General features: G+C 48.3%; 1 protein-coding gene across 2 annotated transcripts in view; it reads right to left on the bottom strand.

Moving 5' to 3' along the window:
* The window catches only part of NEIL2 (nei like DNA glycosylase 2), a 41,948-nt gene extending 33,136 nt beyond the window's left edge, over positions 1–8,812 (bottom strand). Inside the window, exon 1 of one of the 2 annotated variants that reach the window (XM_029596133.1) lies at positions 8,741–8,812. The gene's annotated coding sequence lies outside the window, so the exon portion shown is untranslated. Of the gene's footprint in view, positions 1–8,536; positions 8,662–8,740 lie in introns of those variants that run through there. The other variant, XM_029596136.1, reaches the window with a different exon arrangement.
* Between the last annotated feature and the right edge of the window lie 7,422 nt (positions 8,813–16,234).

The raw sequence follows: 16,234 nt of genomic DNA on the forward strand, positions 1-16,234 counted from the left end.
CCAGGCTGGAGTAGTGCGGGATGAAGTGGTGATAGAAGTTGGCGAAGCCTAAGAAGCGTTGGAGCGCCTTCACCCCCCTGTGGCTGCGGCCAGTTCTCAATGGCTGCGACCTTATCCGGGTCCATCCGAAAGCCGGTTGAGGAGACAATGTATCCCAAGAAAGGCAGCGACTCTTGTTCAAATTGGCATTTTTCCAATTTAGCGTACAGCCGGTTCTCTCTTAATTTCAGGAGTACTTGGCGGACATGTTGACAATGAGAGGCAAGGTCCCGGGAGTAGATTAAGACATCATCCAAGTACACGATAACCGTGGTATGCAGCAGATCGCGAAGAACCTCGTTCATAAGATTTTGGAACACGGCCGGAGCGTTACAGAGACCAAACGGCATGACGAGATATTTGTAGTGGCCGCCCTGGTGTTAAAGGCGGTCTTCCACTTGTCACCCGGACGGATCCGTACTAGGTTATATGCCCCTCGGAGATCTAGCTTGGTGAAAATGCGGGCCCCTTGAAGGCGATCCAAGAGCTCCGGAATCAGAGGCAATGGGTACCGATCTCGTCGGGTAATCTGGTTCAGGCCCCGGTAGTCAATGCAGGGCCGGAGAGACCCATCCTTCTTTGCCACGAAGAAGAAGCCAGCACCAGCTGGGGAATTAGATGGTCTTATGAACCCTCGGTCCAAGTTCTCTTTAATATACGTAGACATAGCCTGGGTTTCAGGTAGTGATAGGGGATATACCCTACCGTGGGGAGGCGTGGTCCCTGGCAGCAGATTAATCGCGCAGTCAAAAGGCCGATGTTCCGGGAGTAATTCAGCCCCCTCTTTGGAGAAGACATCCCGGAAGGCGTGGTACTGTGGCGGAACCGTCAGCGGGGCTGCCAGGAGCGGAAGCATCTGCACGGGACGAGCAGGGAGACAGCGGTGAAAGCATGAAGGCCCCCATGACGTGATCTGAAGCGAGCCCCAGTCTATCACTGGCGAGTGTTTCCTCAGCCAAGGCAGACCTAAGATAAGCGGGTGGATGGATTTTTCAAGGACGAGGAAGGAAATCTCCTTATGAAGGAGGCCAACCTGAAGCTGGAGGGCGCAGGTCCGGGTGGTAATGGTCCCAGGAAGGGGGGTCCCCTGGATGGAGGATACCCGCACGGGCGGTTCCTGAGGCAATACCTCAAGCTGGAGTTGTTGTACCAAGTCTCGGAGGATAAAATTCCCCCCGGACCCGGAGTCTAGCAGAGCCAAGGCGTCAAATCCCCCCTCCGGGAGACAGAGTTTTACCGGTACGGTACATGGGGAGTTCGGAGAAGTATTGCCTAGAATCAACTCCCCACTAGACTCTAGGTTCGGGCGTTTCCCGGGCGCTCGGTGCAGCGAGCTAGGAAATGCCCCTTACCACCACAGTAGAGACATAACCCCTGCGAGCGTCTGCGCCTCCGTTCTTCGGAAGAGAGAGGACCCCGGCCCAATTGCATGGGTTCTTCCGTCGGGACGGCAGTGGCCGCGGGTGGAGATGATCGAACCCGAGGCGGCGTGGTCCTACGGCCGGTCTGTCCCGGGGTGGGTCTTCGCTCACGGAAGCGACGCTGGATGCGTCGATCGACTCGCCCGGCCAGCTCAATCAGTTCTTGGAGATCGTCAGGAAGGTCCCGAGCCGCGAGTACGTCCTGGAGCCGTGGAGAAAGCCCCTCCAGGAAAATTCCATGCAGACTGTCCTCCCCCCAGGCCAGTTCAGAGGCGAGGGTCTGGAACTCCATCGCGTATTCTTCCAGGGGCCGGTTCCCCTGTCTCAGCTGGAGCAGTTCTGAGGCGGCTGTGGAGGCGCGAGACGGTTCGTCAAAAACTCTCCGAAAAGACTTGATAAACTGCACTAGGTTGTTCAGTCGGGAATCCTGACGTTCCCAGAGGGACGAAGCCCAGGCCAAAGGTCTTACATCAAGGAGGGAAACAATATAAGTCATCTTGACTCAATCCGTGGGAAATTGCGCGGGGAGCAGGTCAAAGCGGATGTAACATTGATTGAGGAATCCTCGGCACGACTTCGGATCTCCTGAGTACCGGGCTGGTGCAGGCATCTGTACAGGAGCGGTGGAACCCATACTGGCCTGAGACGAGGATGCCACAGACGCGGCTGCAGAAGCCCCCTCCACACGATCCGCCAGGCGTTGTACAGTCGACATCAAGGTGTCGAGGCAGATCTGTTGCTGCTGTAGCTTCTGGGCTATGCCCGGAATGGCTTTGAGGCCGGCAAGGTCCGCCGGGTCCATGGCCTTGCAATCTGTTAGCTGCGTGGACCCTTGGGCCGACCGGAACCGATGGATGGAATGCTGTGAGGGTTTGCAGCAGTGGTCCAGACCGGGAGGCGGCAGAGGCAGGCTTGAGGATGGCCGGAGGAAGAACCACAGAAGACCCTATGCGACCAAGGGCTCAGAGGGAAGATGAAGAGAGGCGAGACTGGCCTGGTGGTAGAAGGTCTTCGCCCTGGAAGCCGGTACTCCCCCGAGAGGAGCTTGTAAGAGTCCGGCCGCTGGGACTTAGGAGATTCACCCTGGAAGCCGGTGTCCCCCCAGGAGGAGCCCGTAGGGACCCGGCCGCTGGGACTTAGGCGGGTCTTCGGAGACGGGGTCTTGACGGAGTCCTAGGTGGAGAACCAGAGGGTCGTCACTCACCAGGCCAATGTCGTGCACCAGGGAATCTCCGCTAGCCGATCCGGGGTCAGGAACCAGAGAATCACCGAAAGCCAAATCTGAGTCAGAAGCCAGAGGATCACCGAAAGCCAGTCCGAGTCAGGAGCCAGAGAATCACCGAAAGCCAGTCCGAGTCAGGAGCCAAGGAGTCACCGAAAGCCAATCCGAGTCAGGAGCAAGGAAGGTCAGGAAACGAAGCAGGAACACCGCAACTGGAAGCAGGGGCACCCTGGGAACCTCGTTGCAAGGCAGGGAAACCTGGGACTGCAGGGCTTACATAGCCCTGCAGCGTCTGACGTCATCCGAGGGAGGAGCAGGGCTTTCCCGCGCTGGCCCCTTTAAATTTAGTGCTGAGACGCGCGCATCTAAGGGGGCGGGGCCAGCCGCGGCAGGACGCCGACTGCTCCGTCGGAGCAGGAGCGCGGTGTTAGAGGCCCCAGCAGGCCTAGGCGAGGCGGGCACGGGCCGGAACCGCGTCGGTGGTAAGTGGCGATCCCGGGGCCGACCCGGGATCGCAACACAAGCGGGCCGATACAGTAAAAGTCGTGGGAGAGCGGGTGAATGCTCGCTCTCCTGTGCGCGCGATTCAGTATTTTAATTTATTAAAATTAGGGCCGGCAGTAAAAAGAGGCGCTAGGGACACTAGCTCGTCCCTAGCGCCTCTTTTCGGACAGGAGCGGCGGCTGTCAGCGGGTTTGACAGCCGACACTCAATTTTGCCGGCGTCGGTTTTCGAGCCCGCTGACAGCCACGGGTTCGGAAACCGGACGCTGGCAAAATTGAGCGTCCAGTTTTCGATCCGCGAGCCTATTTCAAATTTTTTTTTTTACTTTTTTTTACCTTTCGGGACCTCCGACTTAATATCGCCATGATATTAAGTCGGAGGGTGCACAGAAAAGCAGTTTTTACTGCTTTTCTGTTCTCTTTCCTGGTGCCCGGAGAAATTAGCGCCTACCTTTGGGTAGGCGCTAATTTCTGAAAGTAAAATGTGCGGCTTGGCTGCACATTTTACTTTCTGTATCGCGCGGGAATACTTAATAGGGCCATCAACATGTATTTGCATGTTGTGGGTGCTATTAGGTTCGGGGGGGTTGGACGCGCGTTTTGGACGTGCTATTACCCCTTACTGAATAAGAGTAACAAGTCGAGTAACTGACTCGGTACCCCCTCGCCGAATATGATTAAGAATGCTGTAAATATACTGTACATTGTAGTTATCTTATGATAGTTCTGTTTATTTATATTTATATTTACTCAGTTGTTTCTGCTACCCAGTCTCAACAATAGTTACTGTTACTGTAATTGCATATTATACCCCTATTTTAGTTACTATGTCATTTACTAATTATCTTCAACTGTTACATGTAAGGGCCCTGCCCAAAAGTTATTAGTTTGATGTAAACCGATACGATGTGTGAACGGCTATCGGTATAGAAGAGACGTTAAATAAATAAATAAAAATAAGGGGTAAAGCTAGCGTGTCCAAAACGCGCGTCCAATCGCAGGTTAACAGTGCGCTCCGCCTGTTACTCCGCCTGTTACTTTCCGATTACATGGTTTTTTGATAACAGCTTAAAACTCACTTATCCCAAATGGCTTTTGGATGAGTTTATATATGTCTTCCATTTTCATTGTACTGAAATGTCTGGTAATTATAAAATATTGTTTACTCTAACCTGCTTAGAATGGCTAACAGCCTGACCTCGTGGGATATAAGTTCTATAAGTAATTAAATAAATTACTGCTAATGATACAATTGAATAATGCTGACATCAAGAGGACTGCTTTTGTCAGTAGCACTTAAGGATACTTTTGCTTAGGCAACGTTCTTGTGTTTTCTCTAAGCTTACAGAACAGAGTTTGCATTCGGTGTGCATATTACTATGTGTGCAGTTATCAGGAGGGCATTTGTAATGCCGTCCTATAGTATTTATTTTATTTATTATTTTTTATATACCGACATTCGATCTGAGATATCACATTGGTTTACATTCAGGTACTGTAGGTATTTCCTTATCCCCAGAGGACTTACAAGAGCTTGCAGTTTTTGCATTCTTTGTAGGTTGTGACACTTTTGATTGAACCAACATAATTATCCAAAGATGTTGTACCATATGAGCTTTCAATACTACAGATTTTTTAGAATAAGAAATTGCCTTGCTGGGTAAGACCAAGGGTCCATCAAGCTCAGCATCCTATTTCCAACAGAGGCCAAACCAGGCTACAAGAACCTGGCAATTACCCAAACACTAAGAAGATCCCATGCTACTGATGCAATTAATAGCAGTGGCTATTCCCTAAGTAAACTTGATTAATAGCCGTTAATGGACTTCTCCTCCAAGAACTTATCCAAACCTTTTTTGAACCCAGCTACACTAACTGCACTAACCACATCCTCTGGCAACAAATTCCAGAGCTTTATTGTGCGTTGAGTGAAAAAGAATTTTCTCCGATTAGTCTTAAATGTGCTACTTGCTAACTTCATGGAATGCCTCCTAGTCCTTCTATTATTCGAAAGGGTCCTCCTTGTCACCATTACTCTTCAACATTTACCTATTACCACTGTGTTACCTTTTAAGCGGTTTGAACTTAACTTTCAAAATATACACAGATGACATTCAATTCATGGTCCCTTTTACCGATACTTGGAAAAAAACATTCTCACTACTTCAGTTATATTTAACAGCGATAAAAACATGGCTCTCTCATAATAGATTAAAATTGAACACTAAAAAAAACAGAATTAATATTTCTATCAGTGGTACCTGATTCCATATTTCAACCTCCTGCCATATTTAATTTTGAAGGACAAGATATAGCTATAAAATTACACGCAAAAAATGTAGGCATCATCATAGATGCCAGACTCTCTATGACAAATAATATATCAGCTTTAGTAAAAAAAATCATTTTTTAAGGTCCATATGCTAAAAATGTTGAAACCATTATTATTACCTTCTGATTTCCGCTCAGTAACCCAGTGTTTGATTTTGACGTCTAGACTATTGCAATGCTCTGTATTTAGGTTTACCGATTTCAACTACACATCCGCTATAACTTGTTCAAAATGCTACTGCTCGAGTACTATACAATATTTCATGCAGAGATCATATCACCCCAGTATTACATATAAACATAGAAATGACGGCAGAAATGACGGCAGAAAAAGACCAATCGACCCATCTAGTCTGCCCAGCAAGTTCCCACACTTATTTTCCCATACTTATCTGTTTCATCAACCACCAAGTTCAGGGCCCTTGTTGGTAACTGTTTGATTCAAATTTCCTGCCATCCCCTGCCATTGATGCAGAGAGTAATGCTAGAGTTGCATCAAAGGTGAGCATAAGGCTTAATGGTTAAAATTACATTGGTTGCCAATATCCTACCGTATTACTTATAAAATCCTCACCATCATGCATAATTTATTACATAACACCAATTCAGTATGGCTGAATTTATAAACCAGCAAGGCAATTATGTTCAATGGATAAAGGTATGCTGGAAATTCCATCAGGAAAATTAGCACATCTGGAACTGACACGCAAACGTGCTTTTTCGATTGCTGGACCAACCCTCTGGAACGCATTTCCTGAAGCAATTCGTTTAATGGCTAATACCAAAGAATTTAAGAAAGCTTTAAAAACATATCTTTTCACCGTAGCGTATAAAATCACATCAAAACAATCTCCCAAGTAACTATTACCAAATTCAACTGCTATGTGTTTTTAGTGTAAACAAATGTAATTTTTTAGAGATTTGTTGTACTGTTTTTTTAAATTGTTACTTTTAACTATGTATGTTTTAGTTGTAAACTGCTTAGATGGTCATGTCAATGTCCAATGTGCGGTACACAAAACTTTTTAATTAAAATAAGTGTAAATAACCAATTCACATCTACTCGTTCAAGACCTCTGTTATATCCCCCTCTCAGCCGTCTCTTCCCCAAGCTGAACAGCCCTAACCTATTCAGCCTTTCCTCACAGGGGAGCTGTTCCATCCCCTTTATCACTTCGGTTGCCCTTCTCTGTACCTTCTCCATCACAATTATATCTTTTTAGAGATGCGGCGACCAGAATTGTACACAGTATTCAAGGTGCGGTCTCACCATGGAGCGATATAGAGGCATTATGACATTTTCCCTTTTAACCATTCCCTTCCTAATAATTCCTAATATTTTGTTTGCTTTTTTGACTGCTGCAGCACCCTGAGCCGACGATTTTAAAGTATTATCCACTATGATGCCTAGATCTTTTTCCTGGGTGGTAGCTCCTAATATGGAACCTAACTTGCAGGCCGATTCAGTAAAAAAAGTGGGAGAGCGGACGAACACCCGCTCTCCCGGCACGCGCACCGGCCACTTGCCGGTGCGCGTGATACAGTATGCAAATGAGGTGGTGCGGTAGAATCGGGCAAAAGGAGGCGCTAGGGACATTACCGTGTCCCTAGCGCCTCCTTTTAGCCCGGAGCGGCGGCTGTCAGTGAGTTTGACAGCTGATGCTCAATTTTGCTGGCGTCAGTTCTCGAGCCCGCTGACAGCCACGGACTTGGAAACCGGACGCCGGCAAAATTGAGCGTCCGGTTTTCGGCCCGACAGCTGTGGGCCGAATTCAATTTTTTTTTTTTTAACTTTTTTTTACTCTTCGGGACCTCCGACTTAATATCGCCATGATATTAAGTCGGTGGGTGCACAGAAAAGCAGTTTTTACTGCTTTTCTGTGCACTTTCCCAGTGCCGGAAGAAATTAGTGCCTACCTTTGGGTCAGCGCTAATTTCTGAAAGTAAAATGTGCGGCTTGGTTGCACATTTTACTTTCTGTATTCCGCGTGCATACCTAATAGGGCCCTCAACATGCATTTGCATGTTGAGGGCGCTATTAGGTGCCGAGGGTTGGACGCACATTTTTCTCCCCTTACTGAATAAGGGGTAAGGGAAAATGCGCGTCCAAGAGCAGGCTAACTGTGCGCGCCGTCGGAGCGCACTGTACTGTATCAGCCTGATTGTGTAACTACAGCAAGGGTTATTTTTCCCTACATGCAACACCTTGCATCTAGCCTAGAAAAATCTCTCATAGAAGCTATAAAAAAAATCAGATAGAATAGTTTAACTTTCAGCTTGGATCTAGAAAAATATAAAGAAAAGTTGCTCTACATTTTGCATAAAAGAAATTAATGGATACTAACAAAACTATTAGCCAACTTTTTTGGGTGGGGGAGGGGAGAAGCATTTAAAAAATTTCAGGTTTTAGATATAAAAAGTTACCCAACAAATTCAGAAACAGCAAATCTGAAAAAGCTCTGCATCATGCCACAAAAAGCACGCAATTTTGCAATTAGAAATCAATTACAGTATTTGCTTACACAAATTACAAATGTCTATTTTACAAAAAAGGGTTGAAATGTTCTGCTGAACTATGACGAACTCTAAAGATGAATTTTTCTCATCAGTGGCCAGTTTAAATATTAGAATTCAGAATAAAATAGCACCAAACTTCTAGGCCTTCATTTAGTTACTACTAAAATACTCAAAATTACAAGAAACAAAACACTGTAAATATGAATACCAAAAACCGAGGTCCAGCAAAAACAACAGCTTCAGCAACCCCTAGAAGGTGCTGATAGGATCAGGCCTATAAACTCCCATGCTCGTGAAACACAAGATGAGCAACATCTGGCAAATGCCACGCTCCACTGTCAGGTGAAAACTGGGCTCCGTTCCTAGCCGAGCCCTTATCTATGTGCATCTGGAACTCATGGTGAAGCCGGAGATCCAAAGTTCACACTAGCCCGGTACAAACATAAAGGCAGAAGCATTACTACACTCCAGAAACAGTCAATTGACAAGATTAGCAACAGAACCTTATTTTAATCGCCTTATATAGCAAAGCTGCCTAATCGGCCTGTCTTGAGGGAACCCGGGCGTGCCGGCAAGTTTTAGTCGGGAGGAGGGGTTGACAGATCCCAGCTACTGCTGCCACCAGATGGGGTGAGAAAAAGGGGAGTAGCATTGCTGGGGAGAGGTAGCTAAGACGGTTATATCAAGGGGAGAGCAGTGTTGCCAACCTCGCTTATTTCCTGTGGGTTTGAGGGTTTTCCCTAGCGAGTCGCTTTTTTTTTTTTTCTTCTTCAATTCGCTGGTTGCTTATTATTTGGGCGTTTTTTCTGTAATCGCGTTTTTTGGGCTTGGTGGGTGGGACTTGAGCCCAGCTGTCCCTGTGATTGGCTGCTGCTGTGATGAGGCCTGTCCACGGTCAGAGGAGCACTTGGGAAGATAGGCAGTGACGGCAAGCAACAGCGCCTGGCCAAGAGGAAGATTGTATGCACCACAGCAGGCTTGAATGGTGAAGGGAATAAAGCATTTAACTGGTAACAATCCAAAAGAAGAGGTACTTGGAGGGGGAGGAATGAGTTTGAGGGGGCCAGACGTTGGGGGGGATAAGTGTGTGGTGCCCTTTTTTTTTTTTCTCACTTTGAAGGAGCTACAGAGTTCGGTGGCTGAGACTGTGCACCAGTCAACCATAAAACTGGCCTGCATCGGAGGATGGCTAGGTAGAAGCCATTACTGAATAATGAATTGTGTGTTTAAAAATTTACTTTTAGCGCATACTGTCTGGAGCAATCTGTGTAATGTCATGTGAGCCACAAAAATCTGATGGCCATTTTAGGGGGTTAAATAATATTGCAAGGCACTGTATTTCTTCCATTACACTCACAAAAGTATTTTTTAAGTGTTTTCTGTGTAATACCTTCTAATAAAAGTAGTTTTAATCTCATGTGTTTTGGGCTTGGTTTTTTTTTGGAAAATACTGCTTGTTCTTTCATGAAAACCTGGCAACCCTGAGACAGGAGCAGGGAACATTGGCTACATGGCATTTTCAGCACCAAGATGTTACACTGGGCGTTTTGCGCGCCGGACATGTACATCGCAGCCACCATTGAGACGTTAAAGGATATATCAAAGTTTCATACCTTTGATAGGAGTTCTCCATGGATGGCAAAACAAAACAGCCACACATTCTGAGTGACATCACCGACTGCACCAAGACTGACCAGTCTTGTACTTCCCAGCTCCAATTCTACAAAATGTTTTCAGAGCATGCGTAGTAGGGTTCCTGTGCTGGAGCAAGGTTACTTTTCTTCAGAAGTTTGTCGCTTTCAGGAAGGATTGTTTTAGTTTTCAACCTCTAGGAGGTGGACGGAAATGTGTGGCTGTTTTGTTTTGCCATTCAGAGAGAACTCTTGTCACAGGTGTGCAACTCTGATTTCTCTCTGAACCAGAAACAAAACAGCCCCATATTCTGAGACTGCTTAGCTATATGAAAAATGTAAATATATATATTATCATGTAAAAATCAACATTTTTCATTTCCTGAGAGGTTGAAAAGTATTATTACTGAAACCAGGGTCAAAGGAACATTAGGTTGACTAGGCTGGTGCCGGAAGGGGTGCAGTAGTCTGACATGAGGATGGCATTTTTGAAAGCAGCAAATTGGGGTGGAGAGGCATGGAGCTGGGAAAGGTCACGGTGTGTGAATGGAGCTTTAGAGGTTCATGATGTGCAAAGTTCAAGTTGGTGAGGGAGGAGAGAGAGAGAATACGTGGTGCCATTAAGTCATTGCCGCCAAGTGCAGCTGCAGACTCTTGCACCAGCACTGACAGAAATGAATGTAGCATTTCTGGACCTAAAGAAGAAGAACTCGATAGTTCAGTATTCAAACAGTACTGCTTAAAAAAAGTATGGATAGACGACCAAGTGGCTGCCCTGCATATCTCTTGAGGTGATACATTAAGGTATGCCAGAGATGTGACTGTAGTCCTTAATTTGTGTTCTGTGACTGAGGTCTGTAACTGCTTTCTTACTTGATGACAGCAGAAAGTAACGCATGCTTTTATCCATGATAACGAGATTTGCCATACTGGGTCAGGCCAAGGGTCCATCAAACCCAGTATCCTGTGTCCAACAGTGGTCAACCAAGTCGCAAGTACCCAAACATTAAATAAATAGTTCCCTGTATGTACCTGGATCAGTCCAGACCATGGGTTTTGCCTCCCTTCCAGCAGAGGGAGACAGAAGAAAGGCTTTTAAGTTTGCCTGCCTTACAGCTTGTATGTGTACCTGGCCTTGAGAATAGGCTTGTATTATTTCTCAGGTAGGTTTGCTTTCTTTTAATTTTTTTTTCTCCGTTCCTGGCCCTATGGGTGCAAGCTGGTGGTCCAGCCACTCCCCCTACCCTAAGACTGACTGGCCCGAGAGGTGCCATTCCTCGGGGCTCTGTGGGCTGAGAGGCGCCATTCCTGAGTTCTATTAAAAAAAAAAAAAGAAAAAAAAAAAAGAGAGAGCCCAAGCCGTTGCGGTCATTAGGGGAGAAGTTTTTGGCTCCGTTTACTTTTCTCGGTGGCTGCCAGGAGCACTTTCGGGGCAGTTTTTGTCAGTGTCTAAGCTGTTCCCTTCCCCCATGCCGCGACGGATGCGATGTGCCACCTGCGGGGAGCCCGGGATTCTGCTCCTTGCCGTGAGGGGATCTGTACCAAATGCCTTCCCAGTGGGGAGGCCTATCGAGTAGCAGACAGTGGACGGGGGCAGTGGTGTTTCAGCCCATCTTCCCTTGGGGGGGGGGGGTCGGCCCCGTTCCCGCCAAGCGCAGAAACAGCAGCCATTTTGAATGCAGATGTGTCTATGTCAGTGCATCCACAGGGCAGCCCGATGCCGATTTGCTTACTCCGGTGGACCCCCCGGGGGACCCTTCAACTTCAGGGCACAGCTCCTTTGTTCCCCCAGATGGGGCCCATCCCCCACCTGCCTTTTCGGCTGATTTTATTTTATTAATGCATAATGCTTACCTGGCCCGTATGTTTCAGCAGGACAGCGTTCCTTCCTGGCCCCCCCTTCCCCCAAGGTAAGCAGATTGGATGTGCCTGGGACGTTTCGGGGACTCACTCAGGTTCGAGTAATTCCCATTCCCAACTTGCCAGACCCGGCTCCAGTCGACCCGGATCTGGACCAGGATAGTGCTGCGGACCCGAATGGGAGCTTTGTCTGGTGTGCACGTGGAGGGGATGACCCAGGGTCTTGCGGTTCTTTAAAAGGGAAGAGCTCGAATCGCTTATTTCCCATGTACTTTCTGAGTTGAATATAGATGCGCCTCAGGACCCCCCAGACACGAATACGGGGGTGTCAAAAGGTGATCCTGTTTCTAGCGGGACTGCGTCCTCCTGCAAAAAACATTTCCTTTTTATCCCATGCTACTGCAAGCTGCTCTCCAGGGAGTGGGGATTCTCCTGACTCGAGCCTCCGAGTGGGACGAGCTATGATAAGCTCTATCCTCTCCCTGAAGGAATTCTTAGAACTTCTTAAAGTTCCAAAAGTAGACACGTCGGTGTCGGCGGTCACTAAGAGGACCGAACATCCCAGTGATGGGGGGAACAGCTTTGCGTGACCTGCAGGATCAAAAAAACGAAGTACAATACCTCAAGAGGATCTTTGAGGTGTCCAGCATTGGGTGTCAGAGCAGTGTCTGCAAACTCTCTAATGCAAAGAGCAGGTCTGAGATGGGTACAGCAGTTGCTCGGTACCCAGGAGTTGCCGCCTGGAGAAGCGCAGCAAGCAGAATGCCTGAGGCGGTGATTGCTTATTCAGCGGATGCGCTTTACGATCTCTTGAGGGTCCTGGCCAGGTTGATGGTGTCGGCAGTCTCTGCCAGACGTCTCCTTTGGCTCCGGAACTGGTCAGCAGACTCTTCTTCCAATGCGCAGCTGGGCTCTCTCCCTTTTAAGGGTAAATTGTTATTTGGAGAAGATTTGGAGCAGATTATCAAATCCCTTGGGGAGAATAAAGTACACAAGCTTCCAGAAGACCGTCCGAGGAATTTTCAGACGTTCAATTCCTCTAGGGCCCGTTTCAGAGGACAACAGCGTTTTTCGCAGTCAAGACCTGTTTCTCAACATCCTCCGTCAGCCAGGTCTCAATCTTGGTCTCATTCCTTTCGTGGCCACAGATCCCCTCGGGGGGGGGGGCTTGCCACAAGGAGCCATTTCCAAGGCAACCCAATCAAGGGTCGCCGACCCACTCTTCGCCGCCCAGAGTTCATGGACAACTCTCCCTGTTTTATGAGGAGTGGGTCAAAATCATGTCGGATCAGTGGGTCCTGGATATTCTACAGCACGGTTACGTTTTAGAGTCCTTAAGAGACAGGTTCCTGTTCTCCCCCTGCGGGCCATTGTGGAAACAGCTAATCGTGCATCAGATGTTCAACAGACTCCTCGACCTTAGAGCCATTCTTCCAGTGCCGCTGAAGGAGCAAGGCACAGGCCACTATTCTGTCTACTTCGTGGTTCCCAAAAAGGACAATGCCTTCAGGTCCATCTTGGATCTCAAGACAGTCAATCGGGCCCTAAAGGTTCTGCACTTTCGGATGGAAACACTACGCTCAGTGATAGCGGTGGTCCGCAGCGGGGAATTCCTGGCGTCCTTACACCTCACAGAGGCTTATCTCCACATTCCCATCCACAAGGCTCATTAGAGGTTTCTCTGGTTCAAGATTCTGGGCCAGCATTACCAATTTCAAGCCCTGCCCTTCGGTCTGGCAACTGCTCCCCGCACCTTCACAAGGTAATGGTAGTGGTGGCAGCAGCTTTACGGAAGGAGGGTGTCCTAGTTCATCCTTACCTGGACGACTGGCTCATTCGGGCGAAGTCCCAGGATCTTTGCAAGCAGTCGGTCGACAAGGTATTGAATCTCTTGAACGCTCTTGGATGGGTGGTTAATTTTTCCAAGAGCAGTCTCACATCGTCACAAACACTGAATTTCTTCAGTCGGCTTCGACACAAGTGTGGGCAAGGCTTTCTTGCACCAGGACTGGGCGCTCAATCTCATTTCCCAGATACATTTCCAGAGTTTGACACTTCCCACGGCGTGAGATTATATCCAAGTACTGGGCTCCATGGCCTCCAACCATAGACCTTGGTACCCTGGGCTTTGCGCATATGCGACCTTTGCAGAATGTGTTGCTCTCTCGCTGGAAGTCGGTGTCTCAGGAGTTCCAAGCTCCCTTTACCACTTCCAGATCTGGCCAATAACAGCCTGGGCTGGTGGCTCAGTCTGGATCATTTGCTCAGCGGTGTAGACCTGGAAGTGCCACAGTGGGTGGTCGTCACCACGGATGCCAGTCTCTCCGGCTGGGGGGCGGTGTGTCAAACTCAGGCGGCGCAGGGCCACTGGTCATCAGAGCAGGGGAAATGGCCGATCAATCGGCTAGAGACCCGAGCAGTTCATCTCACCCTGAAACGATTTCTCCCTTTGGTGCGCAGCATGTCTGTGCGGATCTTCTCCGAAAGTGCTACGACGGTGGCATACATCAATCGGCAAGGAGGAATGAAGAGTCAGCACGTCTCTTGGGAGACGGATAAGCTCATGACATGAGCGGAGTGTCACCTCATGCAACGGGCGGCTTCTCACATAGCAGGAGTAGACAATGTGCAAGTGAATTTCTTAAGCCGGCAGATGTTGGATCCAGGAGAGTGGGAGCTATCCGGAGAAGCAATGTCACTTCTGGTCGGGAGGTGGGGGCCTCCCCACCTCGACTCGATGGCCACTCTAAGGAATGCAACGGTGCCCCACTTCTTCAGTCGCAGACGGGAGCACGGGGCGGAAGGGGTGGATGCTCTGATACTGCCCTGGCTTCACGACATTCTGCTTTACGTGTTTCCCCCATGGCTTCTGGTGGGAAAGTTTCTACGGAGAATAGAAGTTCACCGCGGAGCAGTGATTATTGTGGCGCCAGAGTGGCCAAGAAGGCCGTGGTTTGCGGATCTAGTGAATCTAGCGGTGGACGGTCCACTTCGTCTGGGACATCTTCCTTGACTCCTTAGTCAGGGTCCCGTATTTTTCGACCAGATCGCTTCTGTCTTGTGGCCTGGCTTTTGAGAGGAGAAGGCTGAAAAAAAGAGGCTATCCAGAGGAAGTCATCTCTATGCTTTTGCAGGCCAGGAATACTTCCACCTCCATTTCTTATGTGCGAATATGGAAGGTTTTTGATTCCCGTGTGACTTCAGGGGGATTGCTCCTCGTCGTGCGTCTGTGGCTCAGATCCTCTCTTTCCTGCAGAGCGGGCTCGGCAAGGGTTTGGCTTACAATTCTCTTTGGGTTCAGGTAGCAGCCCTTGGATCGCTCGTAGGGCGTTTGGATGGAACACCTCTGGCATCACATCTGGACATTGTCCGCTTTTTGAAAGGTGTCAAGCACTTGAGACCTCCGGTCCATGCCCTGTGTCCTTCGTGGAATCTGAATTTGGTGCTATGGGCTTTGGGTGGCCCACCTTTTGAGCCCCTGAAGCATTCTACGCTCAAGGATTTAACTCTGAAGACTGTGTTCCTCGTGTCTATTTCTTCAGCTCGCAGAATATCGGAACTGCAAGCTTTATCTTGTAGGGATCCCTATCTGCGCTTCATGGATTCAGGTGTCACCCTGACCATAGTGCCATCTTTCCTTCCGAAGGTGGTATCCTCATTTCATCTCAATCAGTCTGTGGAGCTTCCAGCTTTCCAAGAGGAGGACTCCATCGAGCTGCCTCCGCTCCCTGTTAAGCGAGCGCTCCTTCGTTATCTGGAGGTCACTAACTATTTCCATTTTTCGGACCATCTGTTTGTTCTCTGGAGTGGCCCCAAGAAAGGACAAAGGCCTCAAAGACCACTATTGCTCGCTGGTTGAAGGAAGCCATTGTTGCCGTGTATATCGGATCAGGTAAGCGCCCTCCAGAGGTTATTAAAGCACATTCACTCCATTCTCAGGCGACTTCCTGTGCGGAAAGTCAGTCGGTGTCTCCTCAAGAAATTTGCAGAGCGGCTACATGGAAGTCACTACATACCTTTGCGCGTCATTATCGCCTAAATCTTAAGTCCACCAGGGTTGGGTTCGTTTGGCGAACAGGTCATTCGAGCAAGGCTATCGAGGGCCCATCCTTTGTAGGGAAGCTTTGGTACATCCCATGGTCTGGACTGATCCGGGTACGTACAGGGAAAAGAAAATGATTCCTTACCTGCTAATTTTCGTTCCTGTAGTACCATGGATCAGTCCAGATGCCCACCCGCTGGCTTTTGGTAGATGATTACATGAGCAATATTTTATTTTTCAGCTAGCCTGCTTGACGACGTCATTAAGGAGAGGCACTGCATTTGCAAGTTGTGGGCTACAGAAACTATATGGCTTAACAACAACTTGTATATAGTTCCCTATTTGGTTGGGATGTTTTTTTTGCTTGAGCCATTCACCAGTTAGTTCTGTGTTTGTTCTGCTTTGATATAGACGCAGAGGGCGCTCTTGAGTAATAGCGGGTGCCTCACAAGTTTTCTTCTGTCTCCATCTGCTGGAAGGGAGGCATAACCCATGGTCTGGACTGATCCATGATACTTCAGGAACGAAAATTAGCAGGTAAGGAATAATTTTCTTATCTCAAGCTACTAGTCCTTATTGATTAATAGCAGTTCACTTCTGCTCTAGGAACTTATTCAAATGTTTTTTTAAACCCAGCTACACTAACTGCCATAACCACATTCTTTGGC

This window comes from Rhinatrema bivittatum, chromosome 3 (genome assembly GCF_901001135.1).
Source record: "Rhinatrema bivittatum chromosome 3, aRhiBiv1.1, whole genome shotgun sequence".
Lineage (NCBI taxonomy): Eukaryota > Metazoa > Chordata > Amphibia > Gymnophiona > Rhinatrematidae > Rhinatrema > Rhinatrema bivittatum.